Source organism: Cyprinus carpio, chromosome A12 (assembly GCF_018340385.1).
Source record: "Cyprinus carpio isolate SPL01 chromosome A12, ASM1834038v1, whole genome shotgun sequence".
NCBI lineage: Eukaryota > Metazoa > Chordata > Actinopteri > Cypriniformes > Cyprinidae > Cyprinus > Cyprinus carpio.
In genome coordinates this window covers 3150719-3160675 of record NC_056583.1, presented here as the reverse complement: position 1 = coordinate 3160675, position 9957 = coordinate 3150719, and the positions used below count along the sequence as shown (strand labels likewise).

At 35.7% G+C, this 9957-nt stretch overlaps 1 long non-coding RNA gene across 1 annotated transcript; it reads left to right on the top strand.

Annotated features, from left to right (window-relative positions):
* The first annotated feature begins 9175 nt into the window (after nt 1-9175).
* On the top strand, nt 9176-9564 carry LOC109082718. The gene is made up of 3 exons (XR_002016460.2): nt 9176-9232; nt 9330-9411; nt 9487-9564. It is a non-coding gene; the product is annotated as an uncharacterized LOC109082718 (long non-coding RNA).
* Nucleotides 9565-9957: the final 393 nt, after the last annotated feature.

Genomic DNA, 9957 nt, shown 5'->3' with positions numbered 1-9957 from the left:
CACAGAATATTACTGCAGTAGTTTGGTTCCGATCGGGCGAAAAACCTATAGGACTAGTTCGCCAAAAGTATGTTTTTAACATAATTATGAATTAATGAACCGATTTGATGACAGTAATGGTTCTTGAGGCAAACCTGAGGACATTTCAATGCAAAGTTCCGCACTGGATATGTGAAAAACTATAAACATTACTAGGCCAAAAATATTGAAATCGTTTAGCGCAAGCTAGTGGCCGTTTTTAAAAATAATTATGAATAAGTTAATGAAACGATGTTTTTAACATAATTATGAATAATTAATGAACGATTTGACTGACTGAGGCAAAGTTGTGCATTATGAGGAGATCTTTCAAATGATATCCATATTGCATGGATATGTGAAACACCTAGTGATTACAGGGCCAAAAAACTCGTTAGCGCCAACTAGTGGCCGATTTCTTTCAAAATTCTTACAGACCTTTCCGGCCATGAGACGAACATCCCCACCAAGTTTCGTTCCGATCAACCTCCGTTAACCTTGTCTAATAGTTGCTTAAATTTCATTGGCCAATGGCGGCCATGTTTTTTGAGATACACGAATGTCCTCAAAGACAATATTGCCCATTCAGACAAAGAAACTGCATACCAATTTTCAAGTCGATCGGGCCCAACGGTTGCCTAGTTATAGTTATTTATGTGTTTTTTGTGTCTTTTAGCGCCCCCAAGTGGCAGAGGTGCGCAATTTTTTTTATTTGACCAAAGATTGAGCTTATACAAATGTGTACCGAGTTTGATGAAGATATCTCATTCCGTTCAAGAGTTATAGCTAAAATAACATTTGGCTAACGTTAGCATAGATGCTTTTTGGCGTACTGTTTCGCGTAAGAATCAAAATTTCAACTTTTTTTTTGATAATTATTGATAATGAGTGTCCAGAGAATATTTCTGCAGTGGTTTGGTTCTGATCGGGTGAAAAACCTAGGACTAGTTCGCAAAAGTAGGTTTCAGATATAACTCAATTTTGCGGAAAAACCGTGCGTCGTAGAGCAAAAATTTCGGACTCCACTTTTGTTCGGACTGACCCAAGGATTACAATGATGTAAAGTTTTTGAGTCTACGTCAAACGGTTTACGACTGCGGGCCAAAAATGTCTGAAATTTTTGTATTTTTGCGCTGTAGCGCCCCCGTTAGGCCGATTAGGCCGGTACTTTGCGCCTGAGTAGCGAGCAAGACTACTACCTTTTGACCAAGTTTCAGCTCTCTAGGCCTTACGGTTTGGGCTGCCCGTTCAGTTTTAAGGCGGAAGAAGAAATAATAATAATAATAATAATATAATAATGCAATTAAAAATCCTAACAATTACAAGAGGGTTTCAGCACTGCGTGCTTGAACCCCTAATAATAAAAATCCTAACAATTTCAAGAGGGTTTCAGCACTTCGTGCTTGAACCCCTAATAATAAATATAGCTGCAAGCAGCAATTACCGGGGTTCAAGCACTTTAAGACCTTCGGGGTGGTTTCGGCCAACCTGGATGTATGGCTGACAAACTTTGACTCAATGAGATTTTAAATGTTGTAACAGTGGTTTTATAATGTTTTGACATGAATCCATAAAACCTTTGAATAGTACTGTTTAAGTTAGCTGAATTAGCCCATTAGTGATCTTCCGCTGCCATCTAGTGGTTAAAAATGGCAATTTCTCATACAACACTGTGTTTTTAAAATTTAGATCTATTAGAGTGTTATTTTTTGCCCAATCCCTCTTAAATTTTGCGTGCTTCTCTAGAATGAAAATATGCATTATTTTACACAGTTTTGATAATTTGTGGGCTGTCTGTTTGTATTAATAGGCCTTTGGGTACGCTATGTAAAGTACATATTATAAAATTGACCGGTTTTTAGTTGTCCAAATGCAATTGTTCAACATTTTTTTAATAATTATTGACCTACAGATTCTAGAGAATTGTACTTCAGTGGTTTTATTGATTTTCAGCTTAAACCGTAGTTGGATTAGTTTGCAAAAAGTAGCATTTTAAATAATCTTGAATATTTAATTAACAGTTTTATTGACAACATTGGTCCAAAAGTTTTTCAGAATGAGGTGCTCTATCACATGATATGAAGATCTAGTGTTTGTGTGAATATATGAGCATTTTCATCCAATTTGAGGCTATTTACCATTTAAATCTTGAGTTTTTGAGGCCTTTGTAACCGTTTTTAGCACCACCTATGATCAGATCTCTATGAAACTTTGCATAATTGTTAAGAGTCATCTGACACATGTTGTCCTCAAGTTTTGTAAGGTTTTGAGTTTTCGTTTAGGTTTTATAGGCTTTTGGGTATTTTGGCCACACCCCTTTTATAAATTAACCCTTTATAGCTAACCAAAGGACAAAATTCAACATTTTGTTTTGATAATTATTGATCTAGAGAGTACAGAGAATTGTTCAGTAGTGGTTTGATCGAGATTAAGTGAAAAACCTAGGACTAGTTCGCAAAAGTAAGTTTTTAACTTATTTCTGAATATTTAATGAATGATTTGAATGACAGCATTAGGCCTAGAGGCAAAGTTGTTCGGAATGAGGAGTTCTATCATATGATTTTAAGATGTAGTGTTTGTGTGAATATATGAAGATGTTCTACAATTTGAGGTCATTTTCTTTAGAAATCTTTTGTTTTTTGATGCTCTTTTAACTGTTATAGCGCCAACTATGGGCCGATCTCCATGAATCTTTGCATGCTTGTTAAGATTCATCTTCTCAATGTTTTCATCAAGTTTCATAAAGTTTTGAGTTTTCATTTAGGTTTTATAGGCTTTTGAGTATATTTGGCCACGCCCCTTTTAAAAATGACCCAGTTATAGCAAACCAAAGGACAAATTTCAACATGTTTTGGATAATTATTGATCTAGAGAGTCCAGAGAATATTACTGCACTGGTTTGGTTCCGATCAGGTAAAAAACCTAGGACTAGTTTGCAAAAGTAGGTTTTTAACATATCTATGAATAATTATTGAACGATTTGATTGACAGCAATGGTTCTTGAGGCAAAGTTGTGCATTATGTGGAGATCTATCAAATGATATGCATATTGTGTTGATATGTGAAACACCACGTGATTAGAGAGCCATAAAACTCGTTAGCGCCTACTAGTGGCCGATTTCTTTCAAAATTCTTACAGACCTTAAGGTCCATGAGTCGAACGTGCCCACCGAGTTTCGTTCCGATTGACCTCCGTTAACCCCTTCAAATAGGTGCTTAAATTAGTTTGGCCAATGGCGGCCATGTTTTTTGAGATACGCGAATGTCCTCGAAGGTACTTGTGCCCCTTTAGACAAAGACAATGCATACCAATTTTCAAGTCGATCGGACCAACAGTTGACTAGTTATAGCCATTTATGTGTTTTTTTGTGTCTTATAGCGCCCCCAAGTGGCAGAGGTGCGCAATTTTTTTTATTTGACCAAAGTTTGAGCTTATACATATATTTACCAAGTTTGGTGAAGATATCTCATTCCGTTCAAGAGTTATAGCTAAAATAACATTTGGCTAACGTTAGCATAGACGTTCTTTGGCATACCATTTTGCGCTAAAATGAAAAATTTCAACATGTTTTGGATAATTATTGATCTAGAGAGTCCAGAGAATATTTCTGCAGTGGTTTGGTTTCGATCGGTTGAAAAACCTAGGACTAGTTCGCAAAAGTAGGTTTCGGATATAACACAAATTTTGCGGAAAAACACAATTTTGCGGAAAAACCGTGCGTCGTAGCTCCACTTTTGTTCGGACTGACCCAAGGATTACAACGATGTAAAGTTTTTGAGTCTACGTCAAACGGTTTACGACGACTGCGGGCCAAAAATGTCTGAAATTTTTGTACTTTGCGCTGTAGCGCCCCCGTTAGGCCGATTGGGTCGAGACTTTGATAGGTTCTCCCCAAATTGAGCTCTACAATCTGGCCAAATTTCAAGTCTCTAGGCCTTACGGTTTGGTCTGCACGATCAGTTTTAGGGCAGAAGAATAATAATAATAATAATAATAAAAATCCTAACAATTCCAATAGGGTTTCAGCACTTCGTGCTTGAACCCCTAATTATAGCTGCAAGCAGCGATTACCGGGGTTCAAGCACTTTAAGACCTTTGGGGTGGTCTCGGCCAACCTGGATGTATGGCTGACAAAAACTTTGACTCAATGAGATTTTAAATGTCTCAATGAGATTTAATTTAAATGTTATAACAGTGGTTTTATAATGTTTTCGCATGAATTCCATGAAACATTTGACCAGTACTGTTTAAGTTAGTTGAATGAGCCCATTAGTGACCTTCCGCTGCCATCTAGTGGTTAAAAATGGCAATTTCTCATACAACACTGTGTTTTTTAAAATTTATGACTATTAGAGTGTTATTTTTTGCCCAATCCCTCTTAAATTTTGCATGCTTCTCTAGAATGAAAATATGCATTATTTTACACAGTTTTGATCATTTGTGGGCTGTCTGTTTGTATTAATAGGCCTTTGGGTACACTATGTAAAGGACATATTTATTAACAGGTTTATAGTTGTCCAAATGAAATTGTTCAACTTTTTTTTTTTTTTTTTTTTTTTTTTTGATAATTATTGACCTACAGAGTCTAGAGAATTGTACTTCAGTGGTTTTTATTGATTTTCAGCTTAAACTGTTGGACTAGTTTGCAAAAGTAGCATTTTAAATAATCTTGAATATTTATTTAACAGTTTTATTGACAACATTGGTCCAAAAGTTTTTCAGAATGAGGTGCTCTTTCATATGATTTGAATATCTGGTGTTTGTGTGAATATATGAGAGTTTTAACTAATTTGAGGCTATATACCATATAAATCTTGAGTTTTTGAGGCCTTTGTAACTCACTGTTTTTTACCACCACCTATGATCCGATCTCTATGAAACTTTGTATAATTGTTAAGAGTAATCTGACACATGTTGTCATCAAGTTTTGTAAAGTTTTGAGTTTTTGTTTAGGTTTTATAGGCTTTTGGGTATTTTGACCTCACCCCTTTTCTAAATTAACCTGTTATAGCTAACCAAAGGGCAAAATTCAACATTCTTTTGATAATTATTGATCTAAAGAGACCAGAGAATTGCTCTGTAGTAGTTTGATCGAGATTAAGTGGGAAAACCTCGGACTAGTTCGCGAAAGTATGTTTTTAACATATTTGTGAATATTTAATGAATGATTTGATTGACAACATTAGTCCCAGAGGACAAAGTTGTTCAGAATGAGGAGATATGTCATATGATATGAAGATCTAGTGTTTGTGTAAAAACTATGATCATGTTCTACAATTTCAGGTCATTTTCCATTGAAATCTTGTGTTTTTGAGGGCTTTTTTTAATGTTACAGCGCCAGCTATCGTCCGATCACCATGAAACTGTGCATGCTTCTTAAGAGTCATTTGAGATATGTTTTCCCCAAGTTTCGTAAAGTTTTGAGTTTTCGTTTAGGTTTTATAGGCTTTTTAGTATATTTGGCCACACCCCTTTAATACATGATACTGTTACAAGTAACCAAAGGACAAATTTCAACATGTTTTGGATAATTATTGATCTAGAGAGTCCAGAGAATATTACTGCAGTGGTTTGGTTCCGATCGGGTAAAAAACCTAGGACTAGTTCGCAAAAGTAGGTTTTTTAACATATCTATGAATAATTATTGAACGATTTGATTGACAGCAATGGTTCTTGAGGCAAAATTGTGCATTATGAGGAGATCTATCAAATGATATGCATATTGTGTTGATATGTGAAACACCACGTGATTACAGAGCCATAAAAATCGTTAGCGCCAACTAGTGGCCGATTTCTTTCAAAATTCTTACAGACCTTATGGTCCATGAGTCGAACATGCCCACCGAGTTTCGTTCCGATTGACCTCCGATAACCCCTTCAAATAGGTGCTTAAATTTGTTTGGCCAATGGCGGCCATGTTTTTTGAGATATGCGAATGTCCTTAAAGATACTTGTGCCCCTTCAGACAAAGACAATGCATACCAATTTTCAAGTCGATCGGACCAACGGTTGACTAGTTATAGCCATTTATGTGTTTTTTGTGTCTTATTGCGCCCCCAAGTGGCAGAGGTGCGCAATTTTTTTTATTTGACCAAAAATTGAGATTATACATATATGTAGCAAGTTTGGTGAAGATATCTCATTCTGTTTAAGAGTTATAGCTAAAATAACATTTGGCTAACGTTAGCATAGACGCTTCTTGGCATACCGTTTTGCGCTAAAATCAAAATTTCAACATGTTTTGGATAATTATTGATCTAGAGAGTCCAGAGAATATTTCTGCATTGGTTTGGTTCCGATCGGTTGAAAATCCTAGGACTAGTTCGCAAAAGTAGGTTTCGGATATAACACAATTTTGCGGAAAAAAAAACCGTGCGTCGTAGAGCAAAAATTTCAGACTCCACTTTTGTTCGGGACTGACCCAAGGATTACAACAATGTAAAGTTTTTGAGTCTACGTCAAACGGTTTACGACCTGCGGGCCAAAAATGTCTGAAATTTTTGTATTTTGCGCTGTAGCGCCCCCGTTAGGCCGATTGGGTCGAGACTTTGATAGGTTCTCCCCAAATTGAGCTCTACAATCTGGCCAAATTTCAAGTCTCTAGGCCTTACGGTTTGGTCTGCACGATCAGTTTTAGGGCAGAAGAATAATAATAATAATAATAATAATAATAAAAATCCTAACAATTACAAGAGGGTTTCAGCACTGCGTGCTTGAACCCCTAATAATAATAAAAATCCTAACAATTACAATAGGGTTTCAGCACTGCGTGCTTGAACCCCTAATAAAAGAAGTAAAGTAGGAAATATGCTTCAAAGACTGGGGGGAAAAATGTCAATGACTAGCAGAAGTGTATGAAAACCATGTATTAGACCCGGAAATAACGTCTCTCTCTCTCTCTCTCTGTACTGTATATAAAGTATATTATATATGTAAAGTATAATATTATACACTATAATATAAGATAATATTTTTAAATGATGTTAAGGCATGGATGTCTACAAATTTTTTGAGCCTTAATGAATCGAAAACAGAATTGATTCTTTTTGGTCCCTCCGACCTTGATAATGTAGTTGAAACTGAGCTGGGTCCTCTGAGCCTGTTTAGAAAACACCATGTAAAAAATCTGGGGTTGATTTGTGATAGTGCACTCAAATTTGATAAACAGATAAATGAAATCGTTAGAACGATTTTTTTTAAATTGAGGATGATTTCCAAAATTAAGCTTTTTTTTATCCCAGAAAGATCTTGAAAAAATAATTCATGCATTTATCACTTCGAGGTTAGACTATTGCAACTCGTTATATTATGGTGCCCAAAATAAAGTTTTAGATAGACTGCAGATGGTCCAGAATGCGGCTGCAAGATTGCTTACAACAAGCACTCGCAAATTCGATCATATCACTCCGGTGTTAAAATCATTACATTGGTTGCCTGTCATTTTTAGGATTCATTTTAAAATCTTGTTATTTGTATTTAAATCTCTGCATGGTTTAGCCCCATTGCTGATCTAATCCAGGAACAAAAGTCAATGAGATCATTACGATCACAATCTCAGAAACGTCTTGTTGTTCCTCGGTCTAAGATGAAGTCTAGAGGGGATCGCGCATTTGCGGTCGCCGCCCCTAAATTATGGAACAGTTTACCTTTATATATGAGGGGCCTTCCTACACTAAGTCAGTTTAAAAGCCATCTGAAAACATATTTATTTATGATAGCGTTCGATCAAGATAAGTGTGAAGGGTGCTAGTGTCATTTTTTTTTTTTTTATATTATTTGTTTTTTGACTGTTTTATGATGTTTACACTACCTATTTAGACTTGTATGCATTTTCTTTTATTTGTCGATTTTTTTCTTTGTTCATTGTTTTATTGCTTGTACAGCACTAAGGTCAACTTTGTTGTTTTATTCAGTGCTTTATAAATAAATTTGAATTTGAATAATATTGTATTGTATTATAGTTATTATATCCAAGTTGTCTGTCTGGAACGCAGCATTAGGTTAACGTCAATAAACGATCGTGTATATGAGCCATTCTATAAGGTGACATTTCAGCACTTGATAAACGGATAGCGACTCCTAAGTAGCACTTAAAGCACAGATACGTGCGATTGCTTTACGTGCATTTTTGGGAAACGTACGTGAAACAATAACGAACGATCGTAAAATTACTCGCAGAAAACGCTCTTAAGTTCTAAGATCAATCGTTTTCGGGAAACCCGGCCCAGAACTGTTTAAAATGACGCATGCACATAAAATTCTGAGCCTAAAAATGTCAACTTATGTGAAATAACATTGTTGATCATTACTGTAACAGCCTATATTTGTAAAGGATTAAATTGTGCTTTCAAATCTATCTTAAATGAACTGATATGACTGTTGTTAGATTTACTGAGTGTTATAATCATCTATGTGTAATCATGTGTGTGTCAGAGTGACTCAAACAACACCGGACCTTACTTAGAAAACAAACTTATAACTTCAGGATGAATGTACACATGCCTGTGCATTCAGATATTATAGACTTTCAGTGGCTCCAAAAACATTAATTCACTTTAGTCAAAATTGTAAATATGTGAACGTCATTCATTAGATGACAAAATAACAAAGCAAGTTCCATTTATTGTAAAGAAATGTTGTATTTCATTGTTTCTATGAAAATGTTCTGTATGAATGTAAATATGTTGAACTGTCTAATAGCCTATAAAGCTTGTGCTTTCAATGGCACTTTGTTACAACTTTTATTAAATATAAATATTAATTTGCTACATTCATATAGGCTAGTTCTCTGTAAGCAAAACTGGATCTGATTGTTAGCAGATAATGAAATTCTCAGTTAAAGCCCAAATAAACATGATTTGACTGTCCATCAGTTTCATCAGTGTCCCGCGGCTCATAAGCCAACGGTTTCATGTGTGGACGGATAACGCTCTCAACTCTAGCACTGTGTACTTTATCTAAAGAATGTAATAAGAAAATGATTTGGAGTTTTAAGATTTATTTCCAAAACCTGTAGAAAACAAGATATAACATGTGTCTCTATCAGGCTGCTGTCTCTGGGAATTATGTCTCGACAAAAGCAGAATTTGCTGTGGCTGATGATCATCTGTTGTGCTACGTGCCAGATAAGTACTGTATGTTGCTTCAAAAAAGCAGCAAGTTCAGAAAACTCGACAGATCAGTGTTTCTGGAACAGCAGTAGCTCAACACAAGGTAGATGTGAAATATACGGCTAACTTGACTGTGTGAAAGCATATTTATTATCTGTGACGACTGAAACTCACTGAGTTCATTTCTGTTTTTCACTTAGTTATTGAATGGACCTGTCCATCAGTTGATGAAAAAATGAATCAGGAAGATGAGGATGAAGGTGTTGAACCCTCAGAAGCATCGTAAGTGTGCGATTACCTGTGACTTCAGGTAACTCTACTACAGAGAACCAAGTGATTAAATACATTTTTTTGCAGAGACGCCTTGGACGAACTGGAGTCTGACATGGAAGAAATGGAAAATAACAATATAAGCAATGCAGTGATTGTCATGAGGAATGTCTTCTCCAAATACACGATGAGAACACAACAACCGAAGACATGTGCTACTCATCAAATCAGAACACGATAAACGTAAGGCCTGAGAAAGATCACAGCATGTCTAAGTTAGGATTCTTTATTAATCAAGGTACATTTTCTTTTCACAGGATGTTGACTGTCAAAGTATCCCAAATACAAACTTTTCATGGGCTGTAAAGATTCCCAAGGAAGCAGTGTATAAATGACGACGGGAAAACAATGGATGTGCGTTTGTTGCAGTTCTACGGTTCATAAATATGAGAAACAAGGTACTCACAATAAAAAATTACAATTCTGTCATCATCATATTGTGATATATTCAATATTATAAGCAGAACATTTATAATAAAGTTACATGCAGCTCTTTTC